This window comes from Hylobates moloch, unplaced genomic scaffold (assembly GCF_009828535.3).
Source record: "Hylobates moloch isolate HMO894 unplaced genomic scaffold, HMol_V3 SCAFFOLD_4, whole genome shotgun sequence".
In the NCBI taxonomy this organism is placed as follows: domain Eukaryota; kingdom Metazoa; phylum Chordata; class Mammalia; order Primates; family Hylobatidae; genus Hylobates; species Hylobates moloch.
Window position 1 is genome coordinate 118,017,878 of NW_026652279.1, and position 18,579 is coordinate 118,036,456.

Genomic DNA, 18,579 nt, shown 5'->3' on the forward strand with positions numbered 1-18,579 from the left:
TCTTTCCTTTGCTTGTATACGAATGGCAATCACCAGCATATCATGAAAGTATTTGCAATAAACTATTTCCATGTTGACAGAATATCTAAAACAGAATATATGAAGGTTCTGTTTGTTACTATGGTGCTTTAATGTTTCCCCTCTTTGCAATTTAGTGATATTATCCAAAGCTCTTGAACAATAAAATAACCTGGGCACAATGTTAACACTAGTAATACACTTTAAAACTGATAATGTATTCAAATTGCATGTAGATTAATTCTTCCTAAGCAGAATTCTTATTTTACAATACTGAAGAGCCACTACCATCCACAGCCACTAAATACTTTCTTACTTTCAAGATATTGGCTGTAAAATCATTCAAGGATAAATAACTAAAGACTGGAACAATTAAAATCATGTTTGAAAAATATAAGTGTTTTGAAGAGTCATTTTAGAATGCTTTTTTATTATAATGCAGTTCTTGTACTTTTGCTTCTTTTTCTATATACATTTATGAATAGTAACAAAACCACAGATAACACAAAAAATAACAAAGAACAACTTGATTTGTAATTTGGTGTTTAGTGACTCCTAACGATATCACTGAGGGGCTTGAACATTTTTTATTTCTCCTTTTTTAGTGAACTAAAAATAAAAAGTTCACGTTCTAGTTGCTGTGTGGCCTTAGCGATAGATGGATAAATGGGTTGTTCTCTACTGATCATAATGTCAGAAATGCGTAAAACAGTTATTGCCAGAAGAGGGTAGATTGTTATTTAATCATGTGTCATAGGGAAAATAGAAGAAACAAAAAGTAACAGGTCAATTTAAATGAATACTCTTATTATTAACTAATAATACTTAATCCAAAAAAATTCTCATTTGTTTATCACTAGATGTGGGTTTCATATACAAATACTAAAGTTTGTGAAATTTTACTTATTTGGTTTCTTTTCAGCACAGGAAAATTTAGACCAAATCATATTCATCTATGAATAAATGGATATTTATAATTATATTACTGAAGCCGATCAGTGCATTTCTAGTACCATCATGAATCAGTTTACAGAAATTTGTAGCTCCCCAATTTTTTTCCAGTGATATTCATGCTATTCTCAGGATTTGTTTCATAAGAGTTCCACAAGTTGTACTTTCAGTTGAGCTTGGCATATAACATTTTATATGTCTTCCCCTGCTTTGGCTTTCAAAGTACAGATCCTGCTTTTATTGCTATAGATTTCATTGCTTAGCGCAAGACCTCAAGGCACTTAAACAAGCACCAAGGAAGTCTTTATTTTCATTTTTCTCTCTTCTAAAAGATTACCTGTCTAGTTTGCTGCTCATTACTCTGAGTTTCATGAAAACATATATTCTACAAGTCATCTCAGTAAAGAAATCACTATTCACTCACATATTCTAGCAAATAGGAAACAAGGTATTGTTTCTAAATTTTCTATATGCCTTTATTGAAACGTCCTTAATATGTATTCCTTTGTGTAATAGTTCCTGCATCCTTGGACTCTAAAATGAGAAGATTCTGGAGTGATAAATTTCCATCTTTTAGATTACTTATCCACTCTGATCCTTCTAAGCTATTTGTTAAGTCAAATTTAGGCATTTCAATTTCCCCTACCCTTAAGTAGTATTTTTCTGGAAGTCCCTAATTCCTGTATTGGATGTCTAGACATGTTTGCTTATCAAAGAAGACCATTTCTTAGATGTCTCCTTTTAACTTAAGCATGTTAAAAAAACAAATTAGCAAAAAAAGCATTGTGTTCAGCCGGGCCTGGTGGCTCACGCCTATAATCCTAGCACTTTGGGAAGCCAAGGCATGCGGATCCCTTGAGGTCGGGAGTTCAAGACCAGCCTGACCAACATGGAGAAACCCCATCTCCACTAACAAAACAAAATTAGCCAGGCGTGCTGGTACATGCCTGTAATCCCAGCTACTCAGGAGGCTGAGGCAGGAGAATCACTTGAATCTGGGAAGCGGAGGTTGCAGTGAGCCAAGATCGTGCCATTGCCCTCCAGCCTGGGCAACATACGAAACTCTGTCTCAAAAAAAAAGCATTGTGTTCATAAATCATCAGTATTTTTATAGTCATAGCATTGCTTGATCTATACGGAAAATTTTCCATTTTTCTTTAATATACTAATGTTTCTATAGAAATACCTTTCTTTCCCAGGGAAAATTCACAATTATTCAATTCTTACTGAATTATAATATATTACCATATTTATCATAGACTTTAAAAATGTTTGTTTCAGTGCTTTTTCTCAGAATAGATCAGGGCTCATGTTTATTTTACTTTGGACCTAGAATAGTGCCTGGCATATAATAAAACCTTAAACATTTTTATTAAATTTTATTTTTGAAATAACTTTAAATTTAGAAGAAAGATGAAAAGATAGTCTAAAAGGCTCCTATATACCAAAAATCAGTATCTCTTAAGGCTAGCATCTCACATATCAATGCTTCTATATTTATCAAAATTAAAAAAAATTATATGAGTACAATACAATTAAATAAACTATAGATTTTATTTTAATGTCATCAGGTTTACTAGTAACTTTCTTTTTTCTCTCTTTAAAGATCCAAAGCAGGATAGCACATAGCATCTAAAGGTCATTGATTCTGGGACAGGTTTTTGGTGTTTCTTCACGTTTAAGGACCTTGAAATTCTGGAGTACATATTATATAGACTGGGATTATGAATTTTGGAGATGAGTAATACAGACGTGAAATATTCTACTTGTCTGGTTATGTTAGAAAGCACATGATATCAGTGCAAATTACTACTTGTGATGTAAATCTTGCTTCTGTAATTACGGTTGTGGACGCTGCATTTTGTCATTGTAAAGTTACGAATTTTTCCTTTTCATATTCTATGCTTTAGGGGCAGATCACCAAGTCCAACCCAAACTCAAAGCATGTGAAATAAGGCTCTACTTACTGGAAGGGCAGGAGTATAAAATATTGATTACATATATAAAACTCCTAAGAGTAATTAATAAATGCTTTTGCAGAATACTTTGATTCTATACAAATAACTCATTTCTCTTTAAAGTTTCTGCTACAAATTTTAACATTTACTGATGGATCTTGCATGCAGCAATTACATTTTAGTGTTGTAAAGGTGATTTTTTTATTACCTTATTTATTCTATGTGTATTTACTAGGAATCTTTTATAAATGTGTTTTATTGATTCTTCATATATATAATATGTAGATAGGATGTAAATACATAGATACATACACATACATATGTATTCATAGAACTGTTTTGACAAATGAAGCAGCACAAGGTTCACTCTACCGTTTTCCCGTTATTTGCAGCATCTTTCTCTGACAGTGAAAAACTTGGATGCCATTTTTAAAAATATATTTACTCATGTCTGTAACTACAGTATAAAAGTCAGGTGATTCCAGAATTGCTAACGATGTGAGAAACAAATTTATCACTAGGGGAGGGTATTGTGTACAGTTCTTCTTTGTCTCCAGGCCTACATTACTCAATCAAAATAAAATTTTCCAAATTTTTGTGTCAGCTCTTTTTTTTTCTCCACCTCTTTAATTGAGGTTATACATCATACATTGATAATATGCTTAAAAACATTTGTCACACTCTGTTGTAAATCTTATTCCCCTAACATCTTTTGTTTTTCAGAAAGTAAACTACATCCTTTGTGGTTAACATTTTTGTAAATTTGGCAAAGACATAAAGTCATGTACCCACCACCAGTGTACAATGTAGAACAGTACTGTTAACCAAGAAATTCTCTGTACTTCACATATTTAGTCAATACTGTCCCACTAACCCAGTCCATGGCAATAACTAACTAGTTTTGCATTCTCTTTTTTTTTTTCCTCCAGAAAAGAATAAAAAGAGTGTATGACCAGATTCTTCACTTAACAGAATATGGTTAAAAACCATCTTACATGGTTTGGTTCTGTGTCCCCACCCAAATCTGATGTTGAATTGTAATTCCCAATGTTGGGGGAGGGAACTGATGGGAGGCAATTGGCCACGGGGGTGGATTTCCCCCATGCTGTTCTCATGATAGCGAATGAGTTCTCACAAGATCTCATGGTTTAAAAGTGTGGGACACTTCCCCCCTTGCTCTTTTCTCTCTCTCCTGCTACCATGTGAAGAAGGTGTTTGCTTTCCCTTTGCCTTCCACCATGATTGTAAGTTTCCTGAGGCCTCCCAGTCATGCTTTCTGTTAGCCCTGCATACCTGTGAGTCAATTAAACCTCTTTTCTTCATTACCCAGTCTCAGGTAGCTCTTTATAACAAGTGAGAATGGATTAATACACCATCCATATTGCTTTAAAATTAAGCTTTATTTTTTAAATTATTGGGTAATGTTCCATTGCATAAACACACAATAGATTATGTTTCTATTAATCTGCTGAAAGACAGTTGCTTCTAGTTTTGAGTTACGATGAATAAAATTGACAAAAACCTTTCTCTAAAGATTTTTTTTAAATATTAGGAAATGGAAATATTTCCTTACCTAATACTTAGAAATGTAGAATTACATGGTAAGTGTATATTTAATGTTAGAAGAAACTAACTACTTTATATGCTGGTTGTTACATTTCATTTATCCACCAGCAATGAATATATGTTTCACGCCCTCATCAGCAGTTGGTATTGTCAGGTGTATTATTGCTGTTGTTAGGGTTTTTTTTTTTTTTTTTTTTTTTTTTTTTTTGTAAAAGTCTATAAAACACCTGGCTCACAACACATTGACAGGATCAAAATCACACATATCAATGCTAACCCTGAATGTAAATGGTCTAAATATCCCCTTAAAAGCATAGAGTGTCAAGCTGGATAAAAAGTAAGTCTGATGACTTCAAGAGATCTGTCTCACATGTAATGACACCCACAGGATAAAAGGAAAGGAAAGGAGAAAGAGCTACCATGTAAAGGAAAAACAAAAATGAGCAGGAATCACAATTATTACAGCAGATAAAACAGACTTGGAATAATAGTCAAGAAGGACAAAGAAGGACATTACATGATAAAAGGTTCATTTCAACAAGAATAGGTAACTATTCTAACTATATACCCACACAGTATTTGAGCACCCAGATTCATAAAAAAAATTTTTTGACCTAGGAAAAGTTAGTCAGACAATAGTAGTGGAATACTTCAACACCGCACTGACAGCTTAAGACGGATCATAGAGACAGAAAAGTAACAGAAAAGCTGGACACAAATTGGATTCAATCAATTGGACCTAATAGACAGCTAAAGAATACTCCACCAAACAACCAGAGAATATACTTTGTTTTCATCTACACATAGAACAGATTCTAAGATTGACCACATAGTCAGTCATAAAGCAAGTCTCTAAAAATACAAAAATAAAATAAAATCATGCCAAGCACAGTCTTGGATAATAGTGTAATAAAAATAGAAATCAATATCAGGAAGCTCTCTGAACACTGTACAAATACATGGAAATTAAACAACTTGTTCCTGAATAACTCAGGTGAAAAAAATAAATTAAGGCAGAAAGAAAACATTCTTGGCAATTAACGAAAGTAGAGACATAACTTACCAAAATATTTTGGATACAGCTATAGCAGTGTTAAGAGGAAAATTTGTAGCACTGAATGCCTTCATCATGAAGTTAGAAATATTTTAAATTAACAATCTAAAAACATATATATAAGGACTAGGGAAAAAAAGAACAAACAAACCCCAAAGCTAGCAGAAGAAATGAAATAACTAAAATCAGAGAAGAACTGAACAATATTGAAATTCAAAACTCAATTCAAAAGATCAATGAAACCAAAAGTGGGTTCTTCAAAAAGTAAATAAAATTGATAGACCATTAGCTAGATTAACAAAGAAGAATAAGTAGATCAAAATAAGTATAATCAGAAATGACAAAGATGACATTACAACTCATCCCACAGAAATAAAAAAGGTCCCCTGAGATTATTATGAACACCTTTATGCAAATAAATTAGAAAATCTAGAGAAAATTAATAAATTCCTAGAAAATCACAACCTTCCAATATTAAACAAAGAAGAAAGTGAAAACCTGAATATACCAATAAGAAGTTGTGAAATTGAATAAGTAAAAAAAAAAAAAAACAAAATTTAAAAATACTAATGATAAAAAGCCCTGGAGCGATAGATTCATACCAAAATTCTACCAGGTGTATAAGGAACAGTTAATAACAACCTTCTGAATTATTCCAAAAATGGAGAAGGAGGGTCTTCTACCTAATTCATTCTACAATGCCAGCATCAAACTGATACTAAAATCTGGCAGAGATACATCAAAAATAGAAAACTTCAGGCCAATACCCCTGATGAACATAGACACAAAAATCCTCAAAAAAATACTAGTAACCTGAATCTAGCAGCACAACAGTAAGTTAATTCACCATGGTCAAGTGATCAAGTAAGGTTTATTTGGGGGATGGAAGTTTAGTTCAACATACACAAATCAACAAATGTGATTTATCATCTAAAAAATAAAAATGAAAACCATATGATCATCTCAATAGACTCAGAAAAAGCTTTCAATTAAATCCAATATCCCATTATAATAAAAATCCTCAACATACTTGACACTGAAAGAACATGCTTCAAAATAAAAAGAGCCATCTATAACAAACACACACCCAACATCATACTGAACAGGCAAAAGCTGAAAGCATTCCCCTTGAGAACTGGAACAAGACAAGGATTCACACTCCTATTCAACATATTAATGGAAGACCTAGCCAGAGCCATCAGGCAAGAGAAAGAAATAAAAATAATTCAGGAAAAGTAGTCAAACTATTGCTTTGTGGAAGACGTGATTCTATATGTACAAAGTTGTAAAGAATATCAGAAAATGCTCCTATAATTGAAAAACAACTTCAGCAAAGTTTCAGGATCCAAAATCAGTATACAAAAATTAGTAGCATTTCTATACACCAATAATGTTCTTGCTGAGAACCAAATCAAGAGCATTATTTCATTTACAATAGCCACACACAAAAATAAATACCTAGGAATGCAGCTAACCAAGGAGGTAAAAGATCTCTACAAGGAGAATTGGAAAACACTACTGAAGTAAATCAGAAATGACAAAAATAAATGGAAAAATATTTTGTCTCATGGATTAGAAGAATCAATATCACTAAAATGGCCATACTTCCCAAAACTATTTACATATTCAATTCTATTCCTATCAAATTACCAGTGCCATTTTTCACAGACTTAATGACTAGAAAAACTATTCTAAAATTCATATGTAACCAAAGATGTGCCCAAATAGGTAACGCAATCCTAAATAAAAAGAACAAAGCTGTAGACATCGCATTGCCCAACTTCAAACTATAAGTTTACAGTAACCAAACAACATGGTGCTAGCACAAAAACATACAGATAGACAAACGGAACAGGCTAGAGAACCCAGAAATAAAGCTGCACACCTACAGTCATTTGATGTTTGGCAAAGTTAACAAAAACAAGCAATGGGAAAGGACCTCCTATTCAATAAATGTCGCTGGAATAACTGATTAGCTTTATGCAGAAGATTGAAACTGGATCCTTTCCTTTCACTCTACACAAAAATTAACTTGCGATGGAATAAAAACTTAAATGTAAGACCTCCAACTATAAAAGCCCTAGAAGGAAATCTAGGAAATATCCTTGTCACAATTAGCTTCGGCAAAGAATTTATGGCCAAGTCCCCAAAAGGAATTGCAACAAAAACAAAAACTGACAACAAAATTATAAAAAGTTGGCAACCAAATTGGGACCAAATTAAACTAAAGAGCTCTGCATACCAGAAGAAACTATCTACAAAGTAAACAGACAACCTGAAGAATGGGAGAAAATATTTGCAAACTATGTATCTGCCAAAGATCTAATATTCAGAACCTATAAGGGAATAAAACAAATTATCAGGCATAAAATAAACAGCCTTATTTAAAAAGTGCTGAAAACATGAACAGACACTTCTCAAAAGAAGTCATACAAGTGGCCAAAAAATATATGAAAAAGTTCTTCATCACTGACCATAAGGGAAATGCAAATCAAAATCACAATGAGCTACCATCTCACATCGGTCAGAATGGCTATTATTAAAAAAATCAAAACACAACAGATTATGGTAAGATTGAAAATTAAAGGGAAGGCATACAGTCTGTTGGTGGGAATTAAAGTGGCTCAGCCAATGTGGAAAAAAGTTTGGAGATTTCTCAAAGAACTAAAAGCAGAACTAATCATTCGACACAGCAATCCCATTACTGGATGTATATCCAAAGGAAAATAAACCATATAGCAAAAAAGTCACATTCACTCATGTGTTCATTACAATGTTAGTCACAGTAGCAAAGATATGGAATCAACCTAGGTGCCCGTCAACAGTGGACTGAATAAAAAACAATGTGTTACATATACACCAGGAAATAGTATGCAGCCATAAAGAATGTAATAATGTCTTTTGCAGCAAAGTAGGTGCAGCTGGAGTCCATTATCCTACGTGAATTAATGCAAGAATAAAAAACCAAATACCACATGTTCTCATTTACAATGGGTACTCATGGACATAAAGATGGCAACAATATACACTGGGGACTACTAGAGGAGGATGGAAACAAGGGGAACAAGTGTTGAAAAACTATTTGGTACTATGCTCAGTACCTGGGTAAAGGGATCATCTGTACCCGAAACCTCAGCAACATTCAATGTACCCATGTAACACATGTATCCTATGAATCTAAAATAAAAGTTGAAATTATTTTTAAAAATTGTAATAATCAGGAACATAATTCATGATTCTTCCATATTACACCTACTTTAAGAAACACTAGAACATCATTCATTTGAACTGTCATATGAGATTAATTCAGACACACCATTTCCTTATAAGTCTCAGAGATGTAATGTAATAAGTATGAATGTTGATAAAAATTGTTAGTTACTGAACTTATTAGAAGCTTAGATAAGTTTTATAAGAATCACGATGTTCAATAAAATATAAGCCAAGAACTAATTGAAAACAACACAAAACAAAATACAATGATTAAATTCAATGACCAAAATGTATACAATTATGCATATATACATACATATATAACAGCTATATATTGATGTTAATTATTACTTTGAATGTTCTCTCTTGTCATAATATATTCTAACAAGTATTTAATAACAAGTTATTAATAATAGTATATTATTATTATTATTGGTTAGCTGCATTCCTAGGTATTTTATTAAAATAGTATTTAATAACAAGTTATTAATTTAATACTTGTTATAACAAGTAATTAATAACAATTTATTAATACTTGTTATAACAAGTATTTAATAACAAGTATTAATACTTTGTTAAGTAACAAGTATTTAATCACTTTTGTTCTATGATTACACAAAGTAATTCAAAATAAATAAATTTGCCTAGATGTATGCTATAAGGAAAATTGCTTGAAAACTAAAGTTACTGCAATAGCCATCTTCTCTCCATCCATTACTTTATTTATATGTATAATAAATGATTTTATTTGATATTTATGAGTATATTTAATGTGGGCAAATATTGCTTCTCATTAATGTTATTAATTGTAAAAATAATAATATTTAAAAGTATAAACAATATAAACATACAGTTTTGGAAGCTATTATAATTAAGAGATGTAGAAATACAAACAAATAATGTGGTCAAATGTAATAATATTAATATAGAATTAATAAAATCAATGAAACAATTTTAAAAATTACATTGTGTTTATAAGGACAAAATAATTAAAAAGTTCCTTATCTCCAAAACAATCTGCCATTAAACTTAAAAATAACCAAGGAATAAAAGAGCTACTTTCATGTTATTTCTTTATTTAATTGTTACTATGTACAATAAACCAAATTATATGAGAATAAAACATTGTTTAAATACTAAAGTTGCTATGTCCAGAAGAAAATTGTTTTTTTTCTTTCTTTCTTTACCACAATTTGTTTAACAATATAAATTCTGCTGTAATGTAAACTGGCCTGAACTGAAACCCCAAATTTAAAATTGTGGGCATAATTTAAATTCTCAGAGCTGTTTTCTTAACATATAAAGTTGACTGGATAAGCAGTTTCCTTTAAAATATGTTGCTTGGTGCTTGAAACACAACAGATTCTCACTTCACTTGTGTGAATTATTTTAACAAGTATTTATTGATTACTTTATGTTAAAAACAATTTTAGATTCTTGAGATGTACCAGTAAACACAACCTGTGTAAAACTGAATGAAAAATATTACATAATGCCTAATACAATTCCATTCTATTTTCCAAGACCGACAAAAGCAAAACCTGTATTGGTTCATCAGCATTGTTTATAGAAAATGTACTGATTGATGTTGTACACCTAGTGTCATTTTTATTAACTTGGTATCTACTTTCAGCCTGGTCATGCAGCCCATTTTTCTTTCCAACTAGAATTGTATGAAAGATTCCTCTTGGGACAAGATCGGCAGTTTTCTTTGATTTATGTATCTTGCACAGCCTGCACTACTGAGAATATGAGACTGCTTCTACTGGTCCTCTCTGATGTTTGCCTGAGCATTCTCCTGCTCTACTATACCCTTTACCTTTTTTAAAGCCTTATGTGAGAGTATTCTGTGAAATTTTATGAATGATTTCAGTTATCTGACCCAGTGTAATTGTTACATTTTAATTGTATTTTTCAATGTGGCCACCTTTGTACTAGTATATATGATCTCAATTTCCTGAAAATTATTAAGAACCTTAATATATGATAGGAAATAATGTTACAATATGATAGAACATACTAATGTTCTATTCTTGGCAATTTGCCCATGTATACACAGTTTAAAATAAGCTTGCTAAATACTCATGTTCCGAATCTACTAGAACTTTTTTTTATTTTTATTTTTTTGTGACTGAGTTTCTCTCTTGTTGCCCAGGCTAGAGTGCAATGGTGTGATCTTGGCTCACTGCAACCTCTGCCTCCTGGGTTCAAGCGATTCTCCTGCCTCAGCCTCCTGAGTAGCTGGGATTACAGGCACCCATCACCACGCCCAGCTAATTTTTTGTATTTTTAGTAGAGACAGGGTTTCACTATGTTGTCCAGGCGGGTCTCAAGCTCCTGACCTCGGGTGATCCACCTGCCTCAGACTCCCAAAGTGCTGAGATTACAGGCGTGAGCCACCGTGCCCGGATAAACTCTACATTTTCAATGTGAGTATTTTAAATCTATAGGTCACTTTATTGGGATTTTGATTGTGATTGCTTTGAACTTTTGGATCACTTTGGAAAGATTTACTAGATTTATAAATTTTTTCCTAATCCATCGATATGTCATATTTTTCTCTTTAGTCTCTTTAAGTTCTCGTTAAACTTCTATTATTTTCTCCATAAAGGTTTTAGGCAAGCTACTTTATATTTAGATCTAGTTACTACAAATTTTTGCTTTTAAAAATATTTTCATTTAAATTTTATTTTTGATTATTTCCTTTTCAAATACAGAAATATTTAGATTTTTCCTTTACTTCTTAAATAAAAAATTGATACATTATTCAGTTGAATTTCAATTTCAATTTCAATTTCTCAATCATTAGATATTAATATTATAAGTATTTTGTTTATGTCTACATACACTCTAATGCTGTCTATGAAAACTTATTTTTTTGGTCAATTTTTGGTGTTTTACTTTATTCTTATTTATTTACTTTTCTCATTACAATGAACAGAACCTCCAATATAACACAGAGGTGAACTTTAATAATAGTAACAATTCTCAATTGTTCTTAATATCAAAGTGCAGGTCTTCATTATTGCATAATTAATTACTTTCTATAAATATGTAATACAATTAACCTTTTTATGTTAACAAACTTTTCTATGATTTTTAGTATTGCTAAGAAGTTTTATTTATCATGACTGAATATTGAATGTTTTCAAATAATTTATCTAAATCTATAAAGATAAGTCTTTGTTTACATAATTAAAGTGATTTGTTTCTCTTTTAATCTAGTGAATCACACTGAGAGATTAACTAATGTTAAATCAACTGATATTTTCTAATGTTAAAACTAATGTTTATTCCTGATAATTTTATGACTTCATCATAAGGCATTATAATTTTTTACATTGCTATATTCGGTTTGCCAATAATTTCTTTACAGAATTTGTTTCTCCATATGTGATAGAAATTGGCTTAAAAATTTTTTTTAATATTATTCTCAAATGTTATTGTATCATAGTCATTTTTATCTTTGTTTTTCAAATTCTAGGACACTTAAATTGTGTAATTTTCAAATAATTTTTCAAAGCAATATATTTATGTCTATAACTGACAAGTTCTTAGGTGAAGGTATAATACTCATATAACTGCTACTTTCACACATGCATAGCCTCTCCCATTAGCAACATCTTCCACCAGAGTGGTACTTTTGTTACAATTGATGATCCTACACTGGCACATTGTATCGCCCAAAGTCTTTGGTTTACATTAGGGTTAACTCAGCGCTGTACATGTCATGGGTTTGGACAAATGTATAATGTCTTTTATCTATAATGTCTGTTATCATATAGAGTATTTTCAATGCCATATATTATAATAAATACTCTGTGCCCTGTATATTCAACCTTCTTTCCCCTAACCGCTAGCAACCAGTGATTTTTTTTTTTTTTTTGAGACAGACTCCCTCTGTCTCCCAGTATGGAGTGCAATGGCATGATCTCTGCTCGCTGCAACCTCCGCCTCCCGGGTTCAAGCGATTCTCCTGCCTCAGCCTCTGGAATAGCTGGGACTACAGGCGCGTACCACCACAGCAGGGCTAATTTTTTGTATTTTTAGTAGAGATGGGGTTTCACCGTGTTAGCCAGGATGGTCTTGATATCCTGACCTCATGATCTGTGTAACTTGGCCTCCCAAAGTGCTGGGATTACAGGTGTGAGTCACTGCGCCCAGCCTGATCTTTTTACTGTTTACAAAATTTTGCCTTTTCCAGAGTGTCACATAGTTATAATCCTACAGTATGCAAACTTTCAGATCTGCTTATTTTACTTAGTAATATGCATTTAAGTTGTCTCTATATATTTTCCTCACTTGATAGCTCATTTCTTTTTAGCGCTGAATAATATTCCATTGTCTGGATGTATCACAGTTTATTTATTCATTCGAGGACGTCTTGGTTGCTTACAAATTTTGGCAATTAAGAATAAAGCTGCTGTAAACATCCATATGCAGGTTTTTGTATGGACAAAAAATTTTAACTTCTTTGGGAAAATATTAAGGTGTTCAATTACTGGACAACATGGTAACAATGTATTTAGTTTTGTAAGAAACTGTAAAACAGTTTTCCAAGATGACTATACCATTTTCATTCCTACAAGCAATGAGCGAAATGTCCTGCTTCCCCACACTCCCACCAGCATTTGATGGAGTCAGTATTCTGGATTTAGACATTCTCATAGGTGTGTAGTGGTATCTCATTGTCATTAAATTCCTACTTTTAAAAACATTTGAACCCGACAATTTAAAAATATTAACAAAGTAAAAATTAGAAAAATGTTATCTCCCATGCCACCTATAATAAATGATACTGCTATAAATTTGTTAGAGAAGTCTGAAAAAAATTATATATATATTATTTTTTCCAACTAAATACTTTCAGTTTTTATGGGTGGTAAGTCTGTATTTTATGAAGTATTGTGGATAAATATACCAACACAGATCTTCCTACAGACTATATAGAAATAACGTGATAGAGTCTAGTCAAATTTAAGTTAATTAATACTGTGAAGTAAAGTTTTTTAAAAAGAGTTTAAAATTATTAAATGAGAAAACTGCGAAGTGATAGAAAGGAATTTTTTTCATTACTAAAGACAAAACAGAAAAACAACAGCTATTTTTAATATAAAAATTTAAGTATTCCAAGTTGAAATAGCAAGTAAATTATAATGGAGAACATATAGTAATGAAGATGTTAAAATTGAGACTTTAAAATTATAATCTTATTTATTCAAGGACCTATTCTAGGAAGTTTCTATGTAATTATAGACAAGTCACAATTAAATAGATATGTTATGCTCAAAGTTTATTGATTCACACAAAAACAAAATCAAGTGTAAAAATGATAAGTGCTAAATGAGAAATATTGTATTCAGTGAATATAAAAAGAGAAAGCAAATAATCCAGTGTTATAAAAGCCATTTAATGGTCTTGCACAATTTCAGCAACTAGAAAACAAGCCACATTAGTAAAATGAGGCCTCTGTTCTGTTCCATTGGTCTATATATCTGTTTTGGTACCAGTACCATGTTATTTTGGTTACTGTAGCCTTGTAGTATAGTTTGAAGCCAGGAGGCGTGAAGCTTCCAGCTTTGTTCTTTTTGCTTAGGATTGTCTTGGCTATACAGGCTCTTTTTTGGTTCCATGTGAAATTTAAAGTAGTTTTTTCTAATTTTTTGAAGAAGCCAATGGTAGCTTGATGGGGATAGCATTGAATCTATAAATTACTTTGGGCACAATGGCCATTTTCATGATATTGATTCTTCTTCTTATCCATGAGCATGGAATGTTTTTCCATTTGTTTGTGTCCTCTCTTATTTCCTTGAGAAGTGGTTTGTAGTTCTCCTTGAAGAGGCCCTTCACATCCCTTGTGAGTTGTATTCCTAGGTATTTTATTCTCTTTGTAGCAATTATGAGCACTCATGATTTGCTCTCTGTTTGTCTATTATTGTTTTATAGGAATGCTTGTGATTTTTGGGCACTGATTATTAGCTTAGGGAGATTTTAGACTGAGACGATGGGGTTTGCTAAATATACACTCATGCCATCTGCAAACAGAGACAATTTGACTTCCTCTCTTGACAAACCTGACAAAAACAAGCAATGGGTAAAGGATTCCCTATTTAACAAATGGTGTTGGGAAAACTCACTAGCCATATGCAGAAAACTGAAACTGGACCCCTTCTTTACACCTTATTCAAAAATTAACTCAAGATGGACTAAAGACTTAAATATAAGACCTAAAACCATAAAAACCCTAGAAGAAAACCTAGGCAATACCATTCAGGACATAGGCCTGGGCCAAGACTTCAAGACTGAACACCAAAAGCAATGGCAACAAAAGCCAAACTTGACAAATGGGATTTAATTAAATTAAAGAGCTTCTGCACATCAAAAGAAACTATCATCAGAGTGAACAGGCCACCTACAGAATGGGAGAAAATTTTTGCAGTCTACCCATCTGACAAAGGGCTAATATCCAGAATCTACAAAGAACTTAAACAAATTTACAAGAAAGAAACATGCTGGGCGTGGTGGCTCACACCTGTAATCCCAGCACTTTGGGAGGCCAAGGCGGGCGGATCACGAGGTCAGGAGATCAAGACCATCCTAGCTAACACGGTGAAACACCGTTTCTACTAAAAATACAAAAAATTAGCCAGGCGAGGTGGCGGGTGCCTGTAGTCCCAGCTGCTAGGGAGGCTGAGGCAGGAGAATGGCATGAACCCGGGGGGCGGAGCCTGCAGTAAGCAGAGATGGCACCACTGCACTCCAGCCTGGGTGACAGCGAGACTCCGTCTCAAAAAAAAAAAAAAAAGAAACATACAACCGCATCAAAAAGTGGGCGAAGGATCTAAACAGACACTTCTCAATAGAAGACATTCATGTGGCCAACAAAGATATGAAAAAAAGCTCATCATCACTGCTCATTAGAGAAATTCAAATCAAAACCACAATGAGATACCATCACATTGTGAGATGGTGATCATTAACAAGTCAGGAAACAACGAATGCCGGAGAGAATATGGAGAAATAAGAACGCTTTTACACTGTCGGTGGGAGTGTAAATTAGTTCAACCATTGTGGAAGACAGTGTGTCAATTCCTCAAAGATCTAGAATCAGAAATACCATTTGACCCATCAATTCCCTTACTGGGTATATACTCAAAGAATTATAAATCATTCTACTACAAAGACACATGCACATATATGTTTATTGCAGCACTGTTCACAATAGAAAAGACTTAGAACCAACCCAAATGCTCATTAATGATAGACTGGATAAATAAAATGTGGCACATATACACCATGTAATACTATGCAGTCATAAAAAAAGATGAGTTCATGTCCTTTGCAGGGACATGAATAAAGCTGGAAACCATCATTCTCAGTAAACTAACACAGGAACTGAAAACCATACACCGTATGTTCTCACTTATAAGTGGGAATTGAACAATGAGAACACACGGACACAGGGAGGGGAATATCACACTCCGGGGCCTGTTGGGGGGTGGGGAGTTAGGGGAAGGATAGTATTAGGAGAAATACCTAATGTAGATGATGGGTTGATGGGTGGGGCACACCACCATGGTGCATGTATACCTATGTAACAAACCTGCACACTCTGCACATGTATCCAAGGATTTAAAATATAATAAACACACACACACAGACAAAAGAAATGTTAAAAAATGTATTTCAGGCAGAAGAAAAATGATACCATATCCAAATCTATAATGAGTAAAACCAGAAACACCATAAGAAAATGATTTTCTTATTTTTAATATAATTATTTAAACAAAAATAATAGCAATGAATTCTGAGGTTTATATTATATATAAAAGCAAAAGCATGACAATAACGTAAAGACTTAAAGGAATGAAAAGACGGTCAACTCTGAAAAGATTCTTACGCTGTAAATGAAGTGGTATAATATCACTTGAAGATAGACTGTAGTAAGTTTAGATTCATACTATAAACTGTAAAATGTCTAGAATTAAGAAACAAACAAAGACTAGATTAATCTAAAACACGGAAGACAATGTCTGGGCAAAGCTGAGGTGGCGGTACCTGTTCCCCTACCATTGCTGCACTAAGTTTCCATCAGTAGCCTCAGGCTACAGATATTATGGCCTTTCCCTTGCATATTAGCGCTTTTGTTCTGTAAGACAGATAAGGAATATGTGTGTCTGGTAGGGACTGGAGAAAATAAGTCTGAACGGAACCTCAGCAGTGGCTGTTCTTTCCCTTAATTTCCCACCGTCAGGAAGAAGGTTTTAGGATCCTCTACTATGTTTCTTGTGACTACCTGGTAAGTTTCTTGGAGGAAAAGCCTGCAAGAGAGTGCAAACCTCCCTCTGTCAATGACCACGAGATTCTTCAAACTCTCACACTAGCCTATATTTAGTTTTTAGCAGTATGTTAAAAATTTTTGACTTTTTCACCAGTGTATATGCCTTTTGCCAATATTTGCAAAAGATAAGCAAATCCTGAAATTTTGTTTTTCCCTGCATGAGATGGTCTTTCTCAAGATAGAAGGTTAGCTGTTTGCCCTGTGACTTCAGTTATTTGATGCATTCAAGAAACATCAGAAATTTGTAGTTTCTTCGGCTGTTTTAATTGTTTGAACAATGCTCTTTCCAGGTCTCTACATCCATCAGGTGAAGTCAGAATTTGCTTTATAAATTCTGAAGCTCTCTTTTTAGGTGCATACATATTTAAGACTGTTATATCTTATAGAATTATTATCTTTATTTATTAATATATTCCTTTATCCCTTTCATATTTACATTATAAAATCTACTCTGGTATCAATATAGCTCTTCCAGACTTCTTCTGACTAGTGCTTCCATGGTATAACTTTCACCATTCTTGGACACTTAAGTCATGTTTTTATATTTAACAGGGTTCCTTTTAGGCAACATATAATTAGGTCTTGCTTCTGCTATCCAAACTTGACAATTTCTTCATTTTATTTGTGCCTCCAGATTGCTTTCACGTAATGTAAACATGAACCTTACTGGTAATATCTACCACCTTGTTAGCTGTTTTCTGTTCATTATTCTGTTCTTTGATTCTTTATTCTCTACTGTACTCTCTGCTTTTACATTTATTGACAATGTTTTAATTTGATTTTTTCCTCTTATTGGATTATTAATATTGCATATTAAATATTTAGTAGTTCCCTATAATTTGTGATATACTTGTAATAAATAGCAATTTATTTTCAAATAAATTTACACCACTTCGTATGTAGTTTAAGGATCTAACACCTATCAATTCCCATTTCCCCTACCTTGTACTTTGTGGTATTCCTGTTATAATTTGTAAGTTAAACCTGTGCTCAAATATGTAGTATATCACTACTATGTTTTATTTAGAGAATGAGTACTTTTCTAGAGCAATTGAAATAGAAATAAAATTTTAGTTTTACTTTTTACCTTTTTCTCATTTTTTTCCTGTTTTCTGTGCTCTTCATTTGTTTGTGAAGATCTAAAATTCTCTCTGATGGCACATTTATTCCTTTATCTTTTAACTTCTTGTAGTGCTGGTCTGTTGGAAGTGAATCTCTCATTTGTTGCAGTTTCTTTATGTTGGTTTGTTTTGTTATATTTTGTCTGACATACTCTTTATTTGTTCTTCATTTTTCATTTTTTTCCCTAAAATCCTGAGTTTTTTTTTTTTTTCCAGCACTTGACATATATCACTCTGTTTGCTTCTACCTTGCCTGGTTTATGAGAAATCTCTGTTATTCTATCCTTTGTTTTTATGTATGCAATATCCACACCTCATTCCAGCCTACCTCGCCCTGGCTATTTTATAGGTGTCTCA